Genomic DNA, 24,685 nt, shown 5'->3' with positions numbered 1-24,685 from the left:
TGAATTGACAACAATGGATTAAAAATAGAACAAAGACATGGCTCATAGCTGTAGAGAGGATTTGTGGGTGTTTTGATATAGCTCATTAGTCATTACTTGACAGAGCCAAGATCCAACAAAGAATCTGAATAATAAAAGATAAACAGTAGCTACTTTTACATGGACCAATGTAATCCGATTAAAAGTCCAATCCGAAGGAAAATGCTCCATATAAACACGTCAATCAGATTAAAAATGCCCAAACCGATTGAAATGTCAGTCGGATTGTAATGGGGGTTTATGCCGTTTGTAAAAACTTGATCAGATTCAAAATTGAAGTAGGAAGTTGTGCGCATGTGCACTGACGACGCTGGGTCGTACAGACGTAAAGGCGTATGATGTGCGGAATGGAGCAGCTGTTGCTAAAGAAACCAAAAACCATAAATCTGACAAAGTGGTACAAATTTCCATATGTTTGTCATCTCTAAATGGACATATTAATGTTTTTTATGCATTTAAAATGTCCTAACGGTTTCCCTGGAGTGAGTTTTTAACTGCAATTTCTCCGTTTCTTTTTAAAACATGATACATTTCATATCTAATCATAAAATTTCATAAATAATAGGCTGCCGAATTTATTTTATTTATCTTTTACTTACATGTGCTTTGGAAGGATTTACTGGTTTTACCATGGTAATTCGCTGTAACGACCTTGCTTCATTGATTTTTCATTCTGATTCATTATTTTGCATTTATGAATTGTACATTATTATGCTGGTGTCTGTGACTTGAAATAAATACATCTGTGCCTTTATAAACTGTACATTTTTTTCATGCCGTTTGTAAAATAAAATATATACAACATGTGCTTTAACACAGTTTTAGTGGGTATTTAGGTGAACACTTGTGCAGTGTGCGCATGTCAGCAGATTATATCGGATTTGAAGCCTGTCATGTAAACACGCACATCAATCAGATTTCTTCATTTACCTTTCATGTAATCACTACATTCAGATTGCAAAATTTGAATAAATTCAATCTGATGTGTCCATGTAAACATAGCTAGTGAAAACCACCAGCTTTGTTGTTTATATTCATTTATTTAGCTGTCGCCTTTATTCAAAGCAAGTTCATTTGAGTAAATGTTTTCGCAACTGAACCTGTGACCTTGACGTTACCAAGACCAAGCTCTACCAGTTTATATTCAATTATTGTATTGGGCTCTTTTTCTTTTGTCTGAGGTTAAGAATTTATCTCGTCTAGCGGGATGCCTAAGGTAAAGAGTGCGCTTGATGGAGGATGATGATCTGTGTTTTTGTGTGTGGGGGCATGTTGTGATTTTAATGAGCTGATGGAGCTGGTAGCTTCCTGTATGTCTTGTAAAAGCAGCTAGGATTGCATCCGACCCCCACCCCATGTGACCCATAGGGGGCTGTTTTACATGGAGACTGTTGGGCTACAAAGAGAATTAAGGTTGAAGAGAGATTGGGAACACTTAATAAAAAAAGGTCTATTACTATTCACTCCATCTGGTTTATATTCTATATATACTATGATGTTATGTAGAGATCTTTTGATATTATTATTTACTATTCTGCCATGCCTTATTACCATGTTCTGGAATGTACTTTTTACTGTATTTCTTTGATTGTGATGACCATTCAGTACTTCTTAATGACCATCTATTGGATTTCTTGAAGTTACGCTTTAAAGACAAACACATAGCTTGCAGTTGCCTTGGGCATCTCAACGTCTCTTGGTGTAATCTTATTTTAAAACCTTAAAAGCGAAAATATCTTAAAGATATGAAGACTCTTTCTCAGATTCACTCTTAAAAAAAGGTGCTTCAAAAGGTTCTTCGATGCCATAGAAGAACGTTTTGGTTCCATAAAGAAACTTTAATATCTGAAGAACCTTTTTGTTTCACAAGAGGTTCTTTGTGGCGAAAAAAGGTTCTTCAGATTATAAAAAGTAATAAAGAGATGGTTCTTTAAAGAACCTTTGACTGAATGGTTCTTTGTGGAACCAAAATGGATCTTCTATGGCATCGCTTTGAAGAACCTTTTAAGCAAGAGTGTAATGCATTTCATATATGAGTGTGTTTTTTACTTATTATATTGGTACCTTTTTCATTTATAGAATTAGTCTTATTTTGTGTCCTGTTTTGTGACATTCATCTTATCTTAGTCGTACAGATTTGATATGCAAGCCTTGGGGTCAAACTGAGTCATACCTGATTTAGACATAGATGGGTCATAGCACACATTTACATTTAGTCATTTAGCAGACGCTTTTATCCAAAGCGACTTACAGAGAGTGTTTACTCTCTGACCTTTGGGTCAGCGTAGACTAAGATTGTAGTTGTTGTATGACAAAGCTTTCTAGTTTTACCTTTCAGAATAACATGAAAACAATTCAGTACCATCAAAGCCAATAAAGAGATAAACTGGAGGTTGAGCTCAGCTGAGGACACTCTGGGGGTCAGCTTACGCTCAGTGATCATGTGACCTGACCTGATAAAATTGTTCAATGCCAAAGGGAGGGCAGCTGCCAAGGTTTCAAAACACCTCACAGACATGCCCTGGAGCAACATCAAAGACGAGAGAGAGGCAAACAGATATAGTCAATGGATCAAACAGTGTGGAGTGGTGGACCACAGGGCTGCTGGACACAGAGAAAAAAGCGAAATGTGTTGATGTTAGACGTTAGAGAGAATATGAAATGGTAATATATGAGACCATGGTTAGAGTGCAGTATATCAGAGTTAAGGTCATATATATAGTGTAAACACTGCGTCCATTTTTAGAAGGTTCAAGACGTGCTGTTGTGCTGTTTTAGGGACACCTAAAAATGTTGTCCTGGGCTTTGTGCAATAGACCTTGCAATAGATGTATAAACTGTTTGAATAGTCTCCAGTGGATTGTTGTATCATTTGTCTATCAGAACATCTTCCAGATGCTTTAGTGAGAGGTTGAAGCAGGGAACCGGTTTCTCACTTTTCTCATAATTCTGGAGAGTTTGGCTCAGGCTGTTATGGTTACAGATGCTCCCGCAATCTGAAAATCTGACAGGTCGCCTATTTTACCAATTTCTTGTACCACTGCTGAACACAATTTAGTCTGGCACAACTTGTCCAAACTTGTTTTGGCGTGCGACCTGGACAATATATACTGTAGTAACAAAAGATAACCTCAACACAAATAATATTAACCCTTATAACAATGGGTGTTTGTAATATTTTTGCCAACCCTTGTATAAATAGACATTTTGCTTAGCTATCCTTTTCTTTTATCCATTCAAGAGTCAAAATTAACTCCAGAGCACTTAGTCATGTTGCCTGGTACAGTTTATGTTTAGGAGACCCCCTCCCAATCACAACAGCACAACTGCCACGAAGCAATGGAGGGGACGGTAATGAATTGTAACGAAACGGAAGCAATCACAACCACACACACACAAACGCACTCCAGGTCTTCATCCTCTCTATGGGGGTCTGTCACTATACTGGGGAAGGAAACTGATGCTTCCTGTCAGTAACTACCTAGAATCTGCTTCTCATTTAGTGTCCTTTTACTGCTCCTCACCCTCACGCTCTTCCTCTCGTGTCGAGCTGGTGTAGCTACAGCGTTCTTCATCACCAGCACATCTGTCTGTGTTCTCATATTGGCAGGGCTATAGAATTACTTGAGATTATGTTCTCTGGCTCCTTAGGGATATAGGGATATTTATAGGGTTTAGTTCTCCCAAAAATAAAAATTCTGTCATCATTTACTCACCTTCAAGTTGTTTCAAATCTGTATGCATTTCTTTGTTCTGATGAACACAGAAAAATATATTTGGAAGAATGCAGTTCTTGGGCCCCATAGACTACCATAGCAGGAAAAATTACTTTATAATTTTTTGTTCTGTTGAACACAAAAGAAGATATTTTGAAGAATGCAATTCTGGGAAACTTTTGACTATGATAGTCAATGGGGTCCAAGAATTGTTTGGTTACAAGCATTCGTCTAAATATATTTCTCTGTGTTCAACCAAAACAATGAAATTTATGCAGGTTTGGAACAACTACTGAGTAATTCATGACAGAATTTTCATTTTTAGGTGAATTATCCCTTTAAGCGAAATCAAGGCTTTAGCCAAGTTTGCCCTTTTCACATGTGTATAATAAGTGGCAGGGGGAAAGAACACTGTGTCAGGAGGCCTAGATAATAATCTTGTTCTGTATGGATGGATACAGAGGAGGGAGTCTGGCTGTGTGTGTGAAAACCCTAATTCATGAGCCAGAATCAAAACAAAAAGTGCTTTGGCTCGTCCTCTTCAGCTCCCTCTTAGTCTCTCGCTCTCTCGCTCAGTCTCTCACACAGAGACTCTCTTTCCCATTCTGTTCTCTCTTGGTTGTGGCGAGAGAGTATGCTGACAGATCGCAGTCTGTTTTGGAAGCCTGGCACAGGGGCGCTCGTAAAAAGATGGCGGACTGCAGATGTGTGCGCAGAGGGCTCGCCCGGCGCGTTTTACTGCACTGCTTGCATGAGCCGAATAGTAGCGAGCATAATGAACATCATAAATCTGATTCATGCACCGGGGGGCAAGATGGCTTCCCCTCATAGTCACGAGGAACGGGAAAAATGTCTCCCAGCTCAGCAACCGACGTGCTATTTGGAGGATCAGTCTGGGTGGGGGTTAGTATTTCCCCAGATGTTTGACGTACAGTTGGTGAAGGCAGCAGGGTGTTACTATTCACACAAGCATGTAAGCAAACACAGTCAAAGTAACATTCTCAGTGTCCTTTGCACTTCTATTTCTGATTTAAGCACACAGATCTGTCTTTGAGTGTACTGTTGTTTACCACTACAGACTGTATGCTAGGTTAGAAGAAGAATGTTTTAATGTATATCATTTATATATCACTTATTTTTCCATGCATCCACCTGCTTCCCATTCCTTTGTTATAGGTTATTTCACCCAAAAATGAAAATTCAGTCATCATTTCAAACTCAACGTCTTGTCATTTCAAACCTGTATGACTCTCTATTTTCTGCACAACATAAAAAATATATTTTGAAAACTGTTGGTAACCGAACAATGGCGGTACCCATTGACTTCAATTGTATGGAAAGAAAACCAATGTCAATGGGTACCGCCGATGTTCAGTTACCAACATTCTTCAACATTATCTTCTTTTGTGTTCTGCAGAAGAAAAAGTTCACCCAAAAAAGTCATTTTAATGTCATTGTGCTGAACGTTTGATAGCAGCTGTAGCCAGAAAAAGTATTAAAAAGATAAGAATCTCTTCTTACAAACCATCCTTGGCTTTATGCTCCCCATCAACACGCTCACAAGAAAATTACTGCTGGTCTTTAATTCTACAGGGCGGTTTGATGGTGCAGGACTCCCTGCTGGTATGATGAGTCTGACTCAGCTTTTCCAGTATGGCTTCCCAAACACACAGACACGCTCCTCATGGGAACACCTGTTCTCACTGAGAGACTTTTACAGCTCAGCACTCCCAGACCCTCCCAAACTACACATAGAACGTTAACACCTTATTATCATGACATACTGTAAATCAAAGGCAGGATGTTTGAAAGCTGTTCCTGTCTTTGAGGTGAAATTATTGAAGGCCACCAAAATAAAGACCACCATCATAGAAAGACTCTTTCTTCTTATCAGTCCTTGTCAGCAGTTATTAGGTAACGTTTGGATGCCTAACATCGAGATTTTTATTTATGTTTATTTCTGACATTGTCTTTTTCTTAAAGGGATAGTTCACCCAAGAAACATAAATTACTCATCCTCTAGTTGCTTCAAACCTGTATACATTTCTTTGTTCGGTTGAACACAAAGAAAGATATTTGGAAGAATGTTAGCAAGCAACTTCTGAATGCAAAAAAATGCAATTTCTGAGGCATCATTGACATAGGTGGAAACATTATTGTGTAGTTTTTTGTTCTGTTGAACACAAATTAAGATATTTTGAGGGATTTAGGAAAACAAACAGCTCTTTTTTATTCCTACTATGGTAGTCAATGGTGCCTCAGGACTGAAGTCGCTAAAACATTCTTCCAAATATCTTTCTTTGTGTTCAACCGAACAAAGAAATTTATACAGGTTTGGAGTAATTCATGACATAATTTTCCTTTTGGGGTGAACTATCCCTTTAAAGCAGTGGTTCTCAACCTTTTCATGGCGGCGCCCCCACTGACGCTCCCCCCATACTGTACATTGAGGTCGCTTCAAAAAAATTCAATTGAGCCACTATGCTCGGATGGACCAATTTAACAATGTCTTTAGTACTTTTCTGGACCTTGGCAAAAACTGACACCATGGTTTCAATGAGGAGGCCTGGAAAGCTCTCGGATGTCACCTAAATATCTTCATTTGTGCTCCGAAGACGCCGGAAGTTCTCTAAACATGTTTAACGTCATGTGGGTGAGTAGAAAATCACACAAAGTTGATTTTTGGATGAACTATCCCTTTAAGGTCGCTCTATATCCACGTCACCACCACCAAGCCTCCGACAACTTTCAAACTTTTTTATAAATGTGTTCCTTGGTAAGTAAATTACTCCGTGAATGAATCCGCATCTACGTTTCAAGAGATTTGTGCCCACATTGCATTATTTGTGAGCTTTATATGCGTGATGACGTCTAACATCCCCGCCAAAGGAAGTAGTCGCTTTTAGCAACTTGTTAGCAACCGCCGTTTTTTAAGACACAATAAGGCTTTAAAAAATCACAAGCGGGTTATAATTGGTGTGTTTTATGGCAAGAATAAAACGTGAAAATATTTAGAGGTTTTGTTTGCCACAGACCTTATTTCAGGCAATTTACCAAAAACCCATTCATAAAAAAATCCATAGACTTTAGAGCGATAAAACCGGAAGTCCTAAAATGCTAACTCGCTTCTTTGTGCAATTACTGCCTGTCATTTGAGTTTGTGACAAAACATTTTGCAGTGTTTACATATTGTTTATTACTGCATAATATAATTCATTAAAATAGTAGTATAATTTGTTTCATAAAGTACACGTTGATATTATAATGCCTAAATTTTTTGCATTTTGTGTTAAGGTGAATAAAAGACTATTTCCCCCCATATATTTAATCATTGAGGATTTCTTTAAAAAAGTCTAAAAATCTTGTCTCGTTCTCGTGAACCCAGTCTCTTGTCTCGTCTCGTGAGATAGGTGTCTCGTCGCACCCCTACTAATCTGATAAAAATTCTGTCATCATTTATTCACCCTCATGTCAACACCTGCACATTACTCTTTCTTCTGTAGAACGCAAAAGAAAAATGTTTGAGAAATGTCTCAGTGGTTTTGTGTCCATGCAATGACCATGGTGGCAGTTTTGTTTTGTTACCAACGTTATAAAAAATATCTGTTGTGTTCTTCAAAAGAAAGTCATAGGGGGATTGGAATGACATGAGAGTGAGAACATGATGAAAGATTTTTCACGCATTATAAGGTGAACAAAATGTATATTAAGGGGAAAAAATGTGTATTACTCATAGAAATGGACAGTAAAACCAAAATGTTAAATTAAACCTTTATTTTTTATTGTTTAAGATTTTCACTGAACATTTCTTGCCTTGGTACAGGGAACAACCTATTAAACAGTGTATGTGCAATATGAAAGAGGCTGTATGGTTCTCATTTTTTCGTTATTGCTAATAAAATATTAACAATCATTTGAATTTCAGATTTTAGTCCTGATTAAGATACGTGTCCGTGTGGCCCTCCAGCTATCCGTCTCCGTGAGAGGATTCAAAACTGTAGCTGTACAGACACTGACAGAGATGTCAAATAATGATTGAAAAACTGTGATTTCTGTCCTTTTGTGTAAGGAATAATTATATATTATTTAATATACTTATTCCTTATTCTATGTTATGAATAATTTTGCAGCCTCATAGTTTTGCTGATTTTTTTTAGCATTCTGATTGGTTAGTATGTGCTCATCAAAACAGGCTAATCCATGTGGATGACTTCATATGTGTTTCAGGGGGTACTTGGCATTTACTACAGGATGTAGAGAGTTTTTTCTCAGGGTTAGTCACAAGATAAACTGCAACACTGGATGCGGCACAGTGGCACATAACCCAAGTACTGTAGATTCTGTACCCACCGCCTGCCATCTCATCGCAGGCAGAGGGCGGTCGCTGCAGTGTTGCTTAGCAACAGAGACAGAGGTGCCCCTGTTGCTTGTAGGGTTGCTTAGAAACTGGGAAAAATGTTGCAGTCGTTTATGGTGTTTGCAGATTAGCAACATGGTAGGCTACAATCAGAGTAGTTTGTTGTCACAAGCTGTTTCACTGTTTTTCAAATCTTCTGTGCTCAGGGAATGCAAGGGATTGATTGATTATCCATGGACTGAGTTTGCAGCACAGCTTCAATCCTAAATGAAATATGTTTTCCTCAGTTGGTAGAGTGTGGTGCTAGCAACACCAAGGTCACAGGTTTGATTCCCAGGGGAGACACATGATAGATCAAATGGACCTTGAATGCACTGTGAAGTGCTTTGGATGAAGGCATCTGCTACATGTTAAAATGCAGATTCAACTAAACCAGGACTGATGGGTTAACAGAGAGGAAGAAGTGTCTCTCGTCCTCCGAAACACAATGTCTGTCTCACACACACATGCATGCACATACACCCACTGCTCTCATTAAGAAGATGGGAGACTTTCCTTGGCAGAGAGGTTTAGTTTCTGCCGCTTCCCACGTACGTGCTGCTGGCTGCAGGCACAAAGAGAGCCTGTGACAGAAGGAAGTGTCCTCACAGAGAGCTGGAGAGAGAGGAAGAGAAGCAAATGGATGAGCATTGTGAATGCGCTTAATTAAAGACAATAATGTTGTTTTTGTAGCACATTTTCAAAAACAAACGGCTGACTCAGGGAGGTGGTGATGGCCTAGTTTCCTACTTAAGAGGATGAGATAGGAACAGAGACGAGTTCTAGAATATAGTGAATGAGAGCAGAGATGAGACTGGCATTAAAAAGCTTTTTCTCGAGTGGCTTTTGCAAGCTTCTTTTTGTAAATTTTGCGTGTACCTCTGCGTGTTGATGTAATGCAATGTGTATACACAATTTAAGGTTCAAAAACGCTGTATTTTCCACATACCGTGCATGTTTGTATCTCCTCTTTGCCCCGCCTCTCTGAAACGCTAGATTTTTTACAAACCTCATCGCTCTGAAAAGCGAGGTGTGCTATGATTGGCCAGTTAACAGTGCGTAGTGATTGGTCGAATACTGCAAGCGTGTGATGTAAATGTAACACCTCTTACCATATTTGGAACATCAGGTTCCAAAGCAATTGTACTGACAGGTATACGCCCACATTACGTGCGTTTACACTTGGGTGGTTTTAGTCAAATCATACCACGAGCTGGCATAGATTGTGGGGGTGTGGTTACACGAGGCGTTTCAGGCAGGTCTGGGTGAGCATTCGTTTTAAGATAGAATTCATCTTTTGTTCCGACACTTTAATTTTGCAATTTTACGTGTCTAATACATGCATGGGCAACTTATAACATATCAAAGACAGCCATAGCCAGCTATATGACCCCTTTAATGTGTTCAAACAAAGAGTTAATCTTTTGTTAAGTAAAGGGTTAATATTAAGATATATTTTTTAAATAAAATAGTTAATTGTGATAAAAGCTAGAATTTGAGTGAAGCTGTCTGAAGCAACCGATGTACGTGCATCTGTATGGATCTGCTGATAATAAATGCATGAATGAATGTGATCAGAGGGTCAGCCGGGCTGGACTGAGAATAATCCTTGTTATTAAGTATCAGCAACCAGCCGTGATGTACATCTACAGACACTACTGCTGGCTCAGCTGCTCCTATCATCCCACATTTCATAAACCCTACTCTACTGCCTCTTATGTTTTATCTCAGAGCTTTGTTTCTTCCTGTGCTATGTATCCTTTGTGTTTCTATCCATGTGCTTTAATACGGCGTAATTAGTTCCTGTGTGTCCTTTTACGTTTACTTTACATATGGTCTGGCACCCACCAATGTAGCCAATCTTGCTCCAAGCTGCCCGAGAGAATGTCTTTTTGGGGCGTGGGCTTTTTTAACATTGCCTGTAAATGCCTGGAAAAGCTATAAACTGCTGAAGTCAAGCCCTACTGTGCAGACATGAAACCCACAGAGTCCACACGCCATATCAGCAGTGTTGCACCATGGGAGTGCCAGATGACAGGGTCATAGAATGAATATAGATTGCACAGATCTGTAATGCATGATGAGATTATTAGAACATGAATGGAGCCAGAATGAATCGACATGGAAAGATTTATGGATATTTGAAGTGGCTATACCGTCATCCTATTTTCTGCTCGCACAACCTTCCTCATCTTTTACTATTATAGTCTAAATTCTGTCCTCGTTCTCTGCCTGTTCCCAGTGGAAGGAGCTCCTTTATGTGGAGAAAGTGCATTTATGTGCCCTTTTTGCGTTTATTTATTTATTTTTATCTCTTCTTGTTGGCATGCTCTTACCTTGAATTCACTGATCTTTCTTTCTCAATCTCTCTAACACTTTGTTTCTTTTGTTTTCTCACACAGCTGTGTTGTTGGTCCTTTGGGTTTGTTGGCATGGCAATCTCCTCTGCAAATCATGATCTGATTTAGGGTTTAATGTCTTTAAATGCCCTTGTGTGTACGCCCGTGTCTTTGTTTGACTTGCATTTGCTCTTTTTATGCTGTTTTGTAGATGCATGTAGGTGTGTGTGTACTGTATGTAGACAGAGGAAATCTTTGATATATGTATATGCAGTATGAGAGCATACATTTTAGGCTCAGAGAGAATGGGTGAGATTGTGTTTGGCCCGAGACGGAATTCAACAGAATTTGCCAAAATATACTGATTATAACCATTGTCTTTAAAAAAATTGTATAGACAAACTTAGAAATTTCTAAAATACTTCACCCCCTCCTCTGCAGGGCTTGTTGGGAATCTCTCAGGTCTCTCCAAGAAGTGCACAGAGAGCACTATAGGGTGCAGACTTTGCCCTGTTGACGTTTTCTGTGAATGGCCTTTTTGGCCATTGGTGTGTTTGTCTTGTTTGTCACCATTGTCTTGTTATGCTTGAAACTCTGGACACGGGAGAGGTCAGCAAGGGCTGTGGGTTTTCAGCCCTGATGAAATGATTTTAGGGCTCTACAGGACACTTTTTCCCACAGCCTGTAGACTAAGGAGAGCTGGAGCTCAGCCAGATGGGATTGCTGTTAGCAGGGCCTTTCTCAGGGAGCCCCTCCGCCTAGTGCAGAAAGGGAAATCTGGACCAATGACAGAGGGGAAGTCTTGAAACACAGTTATGCTGTAATTGAGGTGAAGTTGACACAAAATGCACCAAGTTTTGAGCAATGGTTTGACCTTCTTTCTATATGTATTCAGTTTCTTATTACCCTCTTTACCGCTTCGTCCTTCAAATCTTGTTGCTATGTGGTGAGACAATTCACCCTGCAATCTTAAAGCTGAAAGTGTGCAGTTGTTATTTTGAGGATATGTTTACTTGATCTGACCCTTAAAGTGACAGTTCACCCAAAAATTCTGTCATCATTTACTCACCCTCTTGTCATTTCAAACCTGTATGACTTTCTTTCTTCTGCAGAACACAAAAGAAGATCATTTGAAGAATGTTGTTAGCCGGCACCCATTGACTTGCATTGGTTTTGTGTCTATGCAATAGAAGTAAATGGATGCCGCTGCCGTTCGGTTACCAGCTTTCTTCAAAATATCTTCTTTTGTGTTCTGGATAAGAACGAAAGTCATACAGGTCATACATCATTTACTCACCCTCTTGTCATGTCAGGTTTGACATGACAAGAGGGTGAGTAAATGATGACAGAATTTTCATTTTTGGGTGAACTATCACTTTAAGAATTGATTTATTTGGTGTAACACCAGTCAAGTTGATTTAGTCATACTACATGATATTGTTTTTGTAGTAATCTGAATTTTACCACATAACATTTTTAGGTCATATTACCCTCACACAACATTATTATTGTTTACTTTCTTATGGAGGAATCATTTTTCAAACAAAAGGTTTCAGGAATCTTTTTAAAACAAAAGGTTTTATAAATGCTGTTTGAAATATCCAAAATGCTTCCTGCCAAAAGCATTTTTTTTGTTTATTTAGAGCAGTTAACCACATAATTGTTTTAATAATGCTTACGAAATTCAGTCCATCTGGACAATTAAGTAAGTTTACAGAAATAAGATTTTAGCTATAAAAAACAACAGGAAGTCATAAAGATTGTTTGTGTATTGGTTATTAGATCTGAGGACACACATTCCTCTAGTGCAAAGATGTGTGTGTCAAAGAGAGATAATATGATTGGGTGTGTGTATTTATGGTTACAGTGTCATGGGAATTGTAACATCTTGCTAGTGCAGTCAGTTTTTGTCTGTGCATGTTTTAAAGGCGCAGTTCTTGATTAACAGCGGCCACTAGCGTTGTATTATAGATTTGCCACGAATCGCTCAGTCCAAACACGACGGTGGCCACCACAGTACAAAAATATGTCGTTCTCATGTTGACGCAGGGAAGAGATTTTGCGGGCATTAGAAGGACTGTAGAAAGAGCCATGTCTTATGTATTACATAAAATAATCGGTTTGTGGATTTTAAGTTTAAAAAGAAGGATAAAAGTCAGGCAGGAGCTAGGACCTGTGTTAATGTTATAAAGACTTTCCAGCAGAGACACGTTAGGACTAAGGCTTTTAGCAGATATACTCACAGATATCTATGGAGATACTTTCCATTAGAGAGATGTTGGAGAGAAAGATCGTCTAAAAATCACCTCTGAGGAGGTTGCTTTGATTTGGATCAGCATGTGAGTAACATACTAACATACCAAGATATGCTGTTGTTGTAATATTAGCTGTGTGACGGAGAAGTTTTGAGCATCATTGTTTATCTGGAACCGCTTTAATATTGTACTCATCCAGATACTGGAGAGAGAGAGCGAGAGCGCGCTGGAGCTGAATCTGGAGAGAGAGCGAGAGCGCGTTTTACTCTTTTACTAAATGATGAATAAACTTTCAGTTAATCTGCGGGGTCACATGCGTTCCGCACCGGAGAGCACGATCCGTACATATCACGGATCATCCCGCGATCCGTTTCACCATGATACCACAGCGGAGAGGAAGAGGAAACGCACGTTGTAGAGTTGTTTGTCCATTTAGGGCTGCTGTACAAAACATGGCGGCGAATTCAATGTATGTAGGCCCGCTCTGTATGTAGATATAAACAGCTTATTCTAAGGTATTACAAACTTTATGGTTCATTACGTAAGGTCTTTATACACCTCTGAAGAAATAGTTTTGTATTTTATATTGCATTTCTGTCAATAGATCCTCCTAAAAATGCCGTATTGTTCCTTTAAATGTACTGTAAATTAGATAACTGCAGTGTTACATAAGTGCTAATAGCAAAGTCTCTATGTGCCTGTGTGTGTATATTCTTCTCTTTCAATGTGACACACACTGCCTCTACTTACATACTGTACATGTGTGTGTATGAGTGCAAAGTTTAGCAGATGGTAGTGTTATTATTGAAACCATCAGGCTGGAGAGAGAGTTCAGAGAGAGGCAGTGATCTAAAAGAAGCATGTGTTTGTAACTTTATGCATTACACACATGCACACATTAACAGTACAACAACACTGATTCCAGAATGGTACAACATTGAGTATTATTCTGCGCAGGAACTAGATCTTTTAGAGCAAAAGAGAGTGAGTTTACTTTCATCTACCAGCAGGGGTTAAACGCTAAACGTTAAACGAGTGTTTGGGGCCTTAACCTTCTTCTTTCCATCATCACTTATCCTGTCCTCCAGAAACTTCCACTCACACATACAGTACACACCCTCCCCTAATCTCATCTCAGTGCTGTTCCTCACACATTATCTGTGGTCATCAGGAAATAAGCTGCTGGACATGAAACGTCATGTGGTTCCGTCCTTTTTGATGTCTTTTCTCCCCTAGAGGCTGGGTGAGATCTCCAGTCCAGTCCACTTAATCTTTAGATTGCTTTACATATTTTCAGTAAATATGTAAATATTTCTGATATGTATCAGAAAGTTAGCTTTTTATGGAATGCTCTTATGATCACAATCAAAACAAGAAAACAGTTGTAATTGGAAAACGACAGTAGAGCAAAGAGTGCATTCTTGGTTGTGGAGGTTTTTATGTGGTGTAACCTTAGAGTACGTTTACACAATAAAAAACGGAAAAGTTTTTAATTTGCGTTTTTGGAAAGTTTCACGTACACACTGCAGCGTTATAAAGCGATCTGCATTTTCCATGGATCCGTTAAAATGAATAAAAACTATGTATTATGCATGCCAGGCCAGTGGACGGCGCTGTTGCGCTATTAAGAAACCCTACGTGCTTGCGCACATCCGCACGTACTGTTTTAATCTAAAAACGCTTTTAATACACCTTTCAAAAGTTCGCATTTTCAGTCCCCCTAAAACGCAGTTTTTGTGTAAATTAATGAACAGCTAAAACACATAAAAGTAAAAACATAAAACTGTTTATGCATTTTGGCTGTTTATTTACACAACCATGGCGTTTTGGGGGACTGAAAACGCACATTTTTGAAAACGGGTCTCAAAGTGCAAGTTTTTGAAAACGACGGCATTATCGTTTCCATGTAAACTCTGAAGGTGGCGTTTTCCAAAAATGATGACGTCATACGCATGCGTATTATACGTTCAGTCTGAAGGCATGCGCGAGTACTCCCCAACAATAATGGCGGCCTCCATGTTGCTTGGTTGTGCTGCGTGACATACCCATGATCATTTCTCCAACAAAAAGTATATTTACTGCACCACTACGACCAGCGGTGACATACACGCCGACAAAAATGCCCTTAAAAAAGGGTATGCGTATATGCGCAGACACGTCTGGGTTCCTTATAGCGCAACAGCACCATCCACTGGCATGCATAATACAGCATTTTTACTCGTTTTCCCAGATCGATGTAAATGCAGATCTATGGAGTTTAAATAGACTCAAAACTCACGCGCATGGAATCCACGCGTGCACGCGCGATGCAAACGCGCATAATGATAACCACGCGTGGAAAGCTGCTCCGCGAGGGCGCATTTAAACTCCGCGAGCGAGCAGAACAGTATCCACAAGCGGAAAAGAATCCTCGCACGGGCGCATTTCTGCTCCGCGAGCAAAAACTCAGTCTGCGAGCAGAGGCTTTGACGAGCGCGCGCGTGATTCTCTCTATGCTCTCGCAACTGCTCAATAGTGGTGGGCGGATCGATCCTGAAGTATCGATACTTTCGATACTGAGGTTGTATCGAAAAGGATCGATCCTAACATAAAACTATCGATACTAATGTGTTTTTAGTTTTTACTACTGATTTTATTTATTTACTAATGTAGCTAATAATTGTATAATGAAGAAAAACTATGTCCCATACACCTAGTTTTGCACACGTTGCTCCTCCCTGCCCTGCTGTGTTTTGTAGTCCGCTATCACGTGACTCAGCAGCGCCAAGCACAAGCACGCAGACGCTGCTGCACCCGGCGAAAAGAAGAGGAGCATCGTGTGGAGTTTTTTCACCTCGGGGAATAAAAACACTGCGAAATGCGATGTATGGCAGTGGGCCTTTGGGGGTAAAAAGCCAAAGATTGAAAGTACTTTATTGTTTGAGACACAAAGTAAATAAAGTGCTTAAATAATAGTGTGCACTTTGTTTATAAATTCACTTAAAAGAGTGTAATGAAAGGGAAACATGTTAATTTGTTCTATTATTTTGTCTAAACACAACACTGAACAAAAACTGAAAAGGAGTTTTAAAATCTTTGTTCTTGAGTAATAATTTTGTCCACTTTGGTTTTTTTAAAGCTAGAGAAGTAGTACTGGGATAACAATTTTTTTGTTAAATATCATTTTTCTGTTCTGTTAATCTGTTATTGTTACTATTTTCCAGTAATAATTTGGTGCAAAGTTCATGTTTGCAAATTCGATTACAGGAATAAATAACTAAATAAATAGATTTATTTGGTTTAAATGATGTCCAGTGTTTTAACATAGCCTACAGGCACATTAAGAGCACAAATCACAAAATATTTTAGTGGTCATGAAAATGTATTCAGATTTAGCATATTAATGATGCATTCATCTGATAAATCATGACATTTCATATACAGGAAAGTAAATGTAAGTTCAAGTGAATGCTTTTTAAAAGTAAAAAGTATTGGTATCGGTATCGAAATCGGCAATACTGGCCCTGCATTTACTTGGTATCGGATCGATACTAAATTTTACAGTATCGCCCACCACTACTGCTCAACACTTGCTCGCTCGTTGAGTTGACTTCTGCGACTTTGGAGGCGGGACAATGGCAGACTTCTCCGATTGGTCACTTTTAACATGCACTCACCAACAGTCTCCGACATGTATCTTACCCATTGTACATGTCTTAATTTGGCATAACACAATACTTTTTTCCGTTTTTAAACTTGGGTTATAGTGTTATGTATGCCCTTGGCTTTGGATCTACATATTTGGCATCTTGACAGGAAGTTAGAAATAAATAGTTTGGTATGTGTATTCATAATTGCTTTTGTATTGTTAATAATTTTCATGAAATTGTTATAAAATGAGAATTAATAAATGGCTACAACAGTTTAACTCAAAGCACAAGTTATTATAAATTACAATATGATGTACTCTCTAAAATTTAATTTAAATAATCTATTTGTTTTGAAAATATTAAAACGAGCTATGCCATTAAACAGATATTAGATAACTCAAATTTAATGACTACAGGAGACATTTAATTATATTATTATAGTATGTTTTAAATAGGTCATGCATGACGTAAGTTTAACTGCTATATTATATAGCATAATTTTTGTTGACAGATGTAAGAAATCAAAAAGTCACTTGTTAAAATACTAACACATAGCTGAAGCAAGGTAATACACTAATCATTCGGTAGTAAGACATGTAATCTGGAGGTGACTGCATGTAGGTGAGTGCATGTTAAAAGTTACCAATCAAATGAGCGGAGACATGCAGATGTCTCCGCTCATTTGATTGGTAATTTTTAACATGCATTGTCCCGCCTCCAAAGTCTCAGAAGTCAACTCAATGAGCGAGCAAGTGCTGAGCAGTTGCGAGAGCATAGAGAGAATCGCGCGCGTGCTTGTCAAAGCCTCTGCTCGCGGACTGAGTTTTTGTTCGCGGAGTAGAAATGCGCCCTCGCGAGGATTCTTTTCCGCTTGCGGATACTGTTCTGCTCTCTCACGGAGTTTAAATGCGCCCTCGCGGAGCAGCTTTCCGCGTGTGGTTATCATTATGCGCGTTTGCATCGTGCGTGTGCGCGCGGATTCCATGCGCGTGAGTTTTGGGTCTATTTAAACTCCATACAGATCATTTTGATAACGCTGTCGTGTGTACGTGAAACTTTTCAAAAACGCAAAGGAAAAACTTTTCAGTTTTCATTGCGTAAACGTACTCTTAGAGTAGAGTACAATGACTGTGGCTTTAGTTATGGCTGAATCTGATCTGCCTCCCACAGCAGCAGCAGGGAATTCAGAAGAAAGGTATTCCTGTGGCTCAGATGGTAGGGCGCAAAGATTATGGGTTCGCACACAATGATAACATGTATCTGGTATGTATATGTATAGATAAAATGTAAAAAGATATCATTTGAATACAGCATGCAAAAGCCAGTATGCCAAATGAGTTATGAGGTATCCAAATGCTTATTATTTATGCTATAGTGGGCAACCAATTTTTGCATCTTTGAAGGAGAGTTCACCCCAAAAAATACAATTCTTTTGTCATTCACTCACCCTTAAGTAATTCCAAATCTATATGACTTTCTTTCTTCTGCAGAACATATTAGAAGATATTTTTTTAACATTGGTACCAAACAACTGGACCAATCACTGAGACATTTCTCAAAATATCTTCTTTCACAGAAGAAAGAATCATATACAGGTTTTGAACAACATGTGGGTAAATAAATGATGACAAAGTTGTATATTTCGGTGAACTATCCCTTGAAGTGTGCAACCAGTGTACACTTTGTTATCTGATAGGGGGCTGAGGAATGGTCAGATTTGGAAAGCAGGAAAATGTGAGCTGGTGTAAAGTGCTGTAAAAAGTCCCTTGTGATTAAATGTACTTAGTTTTACTGTTGTTAGAATTATGTCATAGGTCCACTCTGTGTGTATGTGTAATATTGTTCAATTCATACCATTTTCCATTTTGTTCTTTGATTTTTAAACTTGGGAAGTGTCATCTCTAATACTTCCCCCTCTTCAACATTTTAGAACTTCCATGTCCACATTAATGAAACATTATAGTCCACACCTCAGAAGGCTGTGAGAATGGGTTAAGAAAAGAGAAAGTTCAGCATGCACTATGGCAACAGTTCAAATGAGTGAGCATTTGTATTGTTTAGCGTCAGTGAGCTCATGTCCTGCGAGTGCTGTTTTTACCACCTACTGTACATGGATCCTCCAACACGCCAGCCATGAAGTCATTGTGTTTCCTGTAATATTCAGGCAACTATCCAAAAGAGCCAGGGTGAATACAGAAAATGAGAGAGATTGAAGGAAAGTCACACCATTTTAGGGTTAGTAAGAAACCAAAGTGTGAGAGAAAAAGACAAACTGAAGCGGACGGGGAGAGGCCTTGCCGTTTTTCCCTTGTATGAATGAAAAAGACATCTGGTTTCAGCTGTGGCGTTGGGAGTATTTTTAGCCACGGCAATGTCCCCTTTGCCAGGAACTTCCTTTAGTAAATATTTCTTGTCCAACGTCTTCTTCATTCTGCCTTCAAGCTCGGGTGTGGGGGGGTGGGGGGGTCGTGGGGTTGGTAACTGCCTGCTAATCAGATCCAGTCCCTGTCATGGCCCAAAGCCCAGCTGATTCCCATCATCCTCCATTACGCCACCATACTTAACAGCTGTGCTGATTGGACCACTGGCTTTTGTCTTGTACCTTCAGGCCTATTCTGTTTCGGTTTCATGTAATGCAGGTGATCAGACGCTTTGAAGTACCATCCATAAGTTAAGCCAGCATTCCTGATGATCTGTATTAAAGCTACCGGCCCATCTAATGAAAAGTTTCACCCTGAATTCACCTTTAAACTAATCCTGTAATACCACTTTAACTCTCATTGGCTTTGGGTGGAGATTCCTTGATGTGTTGAGTTTTTATATGGTACCATCTGGAAACTGTCAAGTCCAGATCCTGAGGATGGTTTAGAAATTCTTTCTGTCAACTTAGACTCCGAAGAGTGTTAATACACTTTAAGCGAAAGGTTAATGTATTGTGGGTTATGTATGGCAAGAAAAAAAGGATAATACTGTAATGTTCACATAAACGTTACTGATTTAATCTCACACACACTCAACTGAGCAATTCGAGAGTCTTGTTTGGCGCTGTTCATCTTTCAGGTCACTGATAACCAGAGTAATCTTTCAGAAATGTTTTGAATCTCTCAAAAATCTTTTGAAGCTGGTCAATTAGGGATTTTTCGGGGGCCTGGGATGGTGTTTGCTTCATGTCTAAATAGAGGCCTGGTCAGAAAGATCAGAAGGTTTTGAGAGGAGCATACTGACCTGCTGTTGTGTGGTGATCTGGATCTAGCCCTAACTTTTCTGTCGGAAAGTTTTATATCTTGATTCTGATGGCACATGATTGGTGCTTTGGTGTCTCGTAGGGTTTTGTGGCCTCAATCAGAAGGACATTGAGGCCTGCAGACCTACTTTCTTTCATAATTAGATGTTTTTACTGGTAATGTGTGTTAATAGACAGTATGGCTTGAGAGAAAGTTTCAGATCTTGCACTGACCTCGCTCTTGATTCATGTTGTGCAAAACATGCGGCCCATTGTGTAATTGTCAATATTTTTCAGCGTCTCACATATTTGGGATTTTCAATGAAGCAATGCATATTTGTCTTAATGCCAATAGGATGCCTAGCACTCTTTTGTGGAGTGTATTAAGGCATAGTTCACCCAAAAATGACTCGCTCTCTAGTTGTTCCAAACCTGTATAAATTTGTTTGTTTGGTTGAACACAGAGAAATAAATTTGAAAGAATGCTTGTAAGTTATAACCAATCTTGGACCCCATTGACTACCATAGTAGGAAAAATGACAATGGTAGTCAAAAGTGCCCCAGAACTGTTTGCTGTCCTACATTCTTCAAAATATCATCTTTTTTGTTCAACAGAACAAAAAACATGTTAAGTAATTTTTCCAACTATGGGAGTCAATGGGGTCCAAGAACTGTTTGGTTATAAGCATTCTTCCAAATATCTTTCTCTGTGTTCATCAGAACAAAGACATACAGATTTGGAACAACTCAAAGGTGAATAAATGATGACAAAATTTTTATTTTTGGGTGAACCCTTTAAATGCACATCTACTTATAGATGGCAAGGATCTTTGTGTAATTTATGTTCTGGATTGTTTGTTAGTGTCCCTGTGAATAAGTGTGAACTGTTCCAGACGTGTCAGTGTTCTTCACAGCCAATAAGAGAAGTGAGGACAGCTTTATCCAGTGAGACGGACTATTTACATGTCCCAGCATGGTAGTAAAATATAGAATTTAGCCAATATAAATGATCAGTTTTAGATCTTTAGATAAATATCAGAATGTCATCCGTGGTAAAGTTTGAGTAAGCTGGGCCTGGCGTTGTACATGATGTGAGTTGCAGCTCACTAATGTAGTCAGGCCAATCGCTGTAATGCGAAGTGACACATACACCATGACTCAGCGCGACCACTCACCTGACCTTACGAGACACTCTCTGGTTAGCCAATGACCAGCGCATTGCCACATTACATATATGTGTGTTATATGCATGTATGCAGACTGTGTTGTACTGTTAGACCATTGACAAAATATTAAATGCTCTCTCATTTGTAAGTGGATTTGAATAATAGCATCTGCTAAACAAATAAATGTAAATTCTGTGTATTATTGATATTGCCATGATGACCAGGCCTTGAAGTGATAGTTCACCCAAAAATAAAAATTCTGTCATTTACTCACCCTCTTGTCATTTTAAACCTATATGACTTTCTTCCGCAGAACACAAAAGAAGATATTTTGAAGAAAGTTAGCCGGACAGCACTGGCCCCCATTCACTTCTATTGTATGCACACAAAACCAGTGAAAGGGAATGGGGGCCAGTTAACAACATTCTTCAAAATATTTGTGTTCTGCGGAAGAAAGAAAGTCATACAGGCTTGAAATGACAAGAGGGTGAGTAAATGATGATTTTTGGATGAACTGTCACTTTAAAGGAACACACAAAAGAGAATGATTTTCTGAGCTTTGTTTACTTTAATTTGTTATATGGAAATAATTTATTGTAAAGTGGAATGGCTGTTTTTATCTATAAAGAAAGTAAATGGGGACTGGCAATATGCATCATAAACATAGTCCATGAGATATGTAAGCAGGATGTAAACAGGAATTAAGTCATAGAAATGAGTGTTTTAGTATTATTTTAGTTTCTTTTTTAAGAGTGCTTTCTCCTGTGTGCTTGTTTGATTATATTCAGGTCGTGTCAGGCCTGACACAAACTACAGTGTCATAATCAGTGACTGTTCCTGCTGTATTTTCTGAGTATCTCAGTTTAATCAGAAGCAGTTTTTTGGGGGCAGAGGCTCTGAGGTATGAACACACGCTGTGAGGGGGAATCAAGGCTCGTATGAATTATTCTATTTCATGTGCTGCTGCAGTCAGTGTTTGTTGTCTCATTCGTTCTCTCTCTATTTCTACTCTGCCTTGATATGCAGCCGTTAACACCGCACTACTGCTCATAAATTTTGCGAATCTTTCACATCTAACAGACGTGTCTTTGTTCAAATCAAGAATCTAAAGTGATATACAGACAACATTTATGCCTTAATTTTAAAATGGCTGTTCTAGATCGTTGTAAAATGAATTTCTTGGCGCACTCAATTTCCTTAAAATGAATGTGTTGTTCTCCCTGATGTTGGCAGTACTGTTTCAGGATAAGAATTTCCCCCAGTTGTGAGGTTAAAAAGAGTTCATGAATGGCTATAATACAAAATTAAATTGACATTTAAGGTCTTTGCACATACAGTCCGAAATTTTCGTGTGCGTGTTTCGTTTGGCTCTCGTTTGTACGGTGTCTCTGAATTGTTAAAAAAGGCCACTCAAAATGCTTGACGGATGCGAAAAACGCAGAAAATTGAACCCGGTCCGAATTTTTTTATGACGGACGAAAATATCGGAGGCTGTGTGTAAATGTGATTAACACAACGTGAGGTCATATTTATTTTTTAACGTGCGGAAATTTCGGATGCAAATTTCGGACTCAATGTGCAATGGGCTTAAGTCAGTGTTTTCTGTGAAATTCAGTGCTGTGACTTCATCCCTCTGATTTATGGGATGGCTGAAGCATTACGGGTGATTGGCAATTCTCAAGCGCTCTTGCGTGTGTACATTACAGAAAGGTTATCTCATACAGTAGTGGATGATCTTTTTTAGTCACGTCATAGTATGTATGAGCTGAGATAAGCTGCAGTCAGCCAGACATTATAGTATATATATAGTAAGGGCTGCTGTGATTGACCAATCAAAATCAAGTATTGCAGAAAGGATTGTAATATGTCATATTATGTTCATTTAAAAACCCATGTTGAGTATTAGAATGTGTCTGTGTAAGAAAACAATATTTTGGGTGTATGGTATATTTTTGTCCTGGGAACTAGGCCATGTTGGTGTGGTTCACTCTTACACAAACAAGCAACCACACATGCACATACACAAACAAGCAACCACAGTGTGACCCTTGGGGCCCATTATGTTATAATATAACCTAAATTTCTGTCAGGACCACTGTCGTCAAATATTTAATAATAGCATATATTTAAGGTTGGCGGAATGAAACTGTTCTGGGCAAACTCTCTGCGCGTCCATGCATCCTTGCATGGACATAGCGGGAGCGCAGCCATACATGTCCCCAAAACTAAATTTTTGCCACCAAAACAAAATCATTCCCCCAAACAAATTAGCATGTCTAAATAGCATAAAGAACGTGCCTAATTATGCAGACACTGGGTTAAACTAGCAGTAAGCTGTCAGTTGAAGCATACACCCTGCAAACATAGAACTAGAGTTGCATGAGCAATTGTTGACGAGCCAAACGGGTTAAACTAGCAGTTTGGCTGGCAGGGGAAGCGTACACCCTGGAACAAATAGCACCGGAGTTATTGGAGCAAGTTGTTAACAAAACGAACGGGTTAAACAAGCAGTGAAGCTGGCAGGAGAAGCATACACCCTGCAACAATTAGCACCGGAGTTACATGAGCAAGTTAAGGAGCCAAATGGGTTAAACTTGCAGTAAAGTTGGCAAGGGAAGCGTACTCCCTGCAATGAACGCAGAGTGATTATACTTCAATTAAATGCTGACTGAGTCAAGCTAAGCAAAGATAAGTTACATTATTTGTACGATGTACAAATAGATTTTTCAGCATCTTTTCAGCCAAGCATTCACTTAATGCAAAATATGCTAAATAAACCACCGGGAGACTGCATTTATTAGATATTATTTACTAGAATAATCTTGCTTGTTCTATAAACACCATGCACTGTGCTGTGTTTTACCTTTTTTGGTTTTTCAGTTTTTCTTATTTTCTCCTGTAAAGCTGCTTTGGAACAATGCACATTGTGAAAATAAATAAAATATATAAATAAAATTGAATTGAATTTTCACTGACATGCATTGAGTTGTGAGATTGACGTCATTTGCCCTCGTCTGGGAAACCACACACACTTCTGGCTAGTATTCCATTTGGGATGATACTATTCTTCTTAAATGCATACACTAGATGGTTGAGTGTATAGTGCATAGTTTGTCATTTGGGACACAGCTAGGTCTGGGAGCTTTCGCTGCTTCTTTGGCCAAGGCCTGCCGGTAAAGCAGCCAATCACGTTTCGTTTTGTGCCATGTCATGTTTAGAGGCGTGGAAATGTCCCCGCAGTATCAGACCAGTGTACATTCAGTAGCGTGTCAAAAGATAAAAGCAACAACGATTATAAGTTTATGCAGTTAACCTAGAATACTTTTACAAATTAAGCGTTTAGTCGATTGTGATGAATTCTTATTGGAACCTTTGAAAACCCCATAGATCAGACGGTTTCGTGTTGTTTCCAGACGGACCGTTAAAGACGCACTTTTCCAATCAGCCAATCAGAGGACGATTTTGAACATGCTGAAGTGTTCACAAGAAAAGTACCGTCATATATGCATTCTCCGGTGAGTAGTGCATAGTACGGTCAGCTCACTGCCTCTTGCTTAATTTAGTTTAATAAGGCCCACCACCTTTTTTGATATCTCATTTCGTTTAGAAGTTATAAGCATATACACTTAGAATAGCAAAATATAACACAAACTTTTTTGAAATTTTCAGCCACTTACCATGGAAATTTTGACAGTTGGTCTGTGACAATTGGTAAAACCCCAATTGTTCCGTGTTTCCTATCCTGGTTTCGTCTCGATCAGAGTAGTGGTTGCAAAGTTATTCAAGATTGCTTTTTTTGCTGATGACCCACACTGAATTTTTGCGCTCGTAAAATACAGCATTTTGCTACATTATTCAATATGGCCGACACCCAAAATAGCTGACATGGAAAAAACTGGATATAGTTTGACTCGGCATGACA

General features: G+C 38.9%; 1 protein-coding gene across 4 annotated transcripts in view; it reads left to right on the top strand.

The window, feature by feature from the left end:
- Positions 1 to 24,685, top strand: part of mtss1lb (MTSS I-BAR domain containing 2b) — a 58,805-nt gene that overhangs the window by 11,140 nt on the left and 22,980 nt on the right. The window lies entirely within an intron of this gene.

This window comes from Triplophysa rosa, linkage group LG1 (genome assembly GCF_024868665.1).
Source record: "Triplophysa rosa linkage group LG1, Trosa_1v2, whole genome shotgun sequence".
In the NCBI taxonomy this organism is placed as follows: domain Eukaryota; kingdom Metazoa; phylum Chordata; class Actinopteri; order Cypriniformes; family Nemacheilidae; genus Triplophysa; species Triplophysa rosa.
This window is presented reverse-complemented; position numbering and strand designations above follow the sequence as displayed.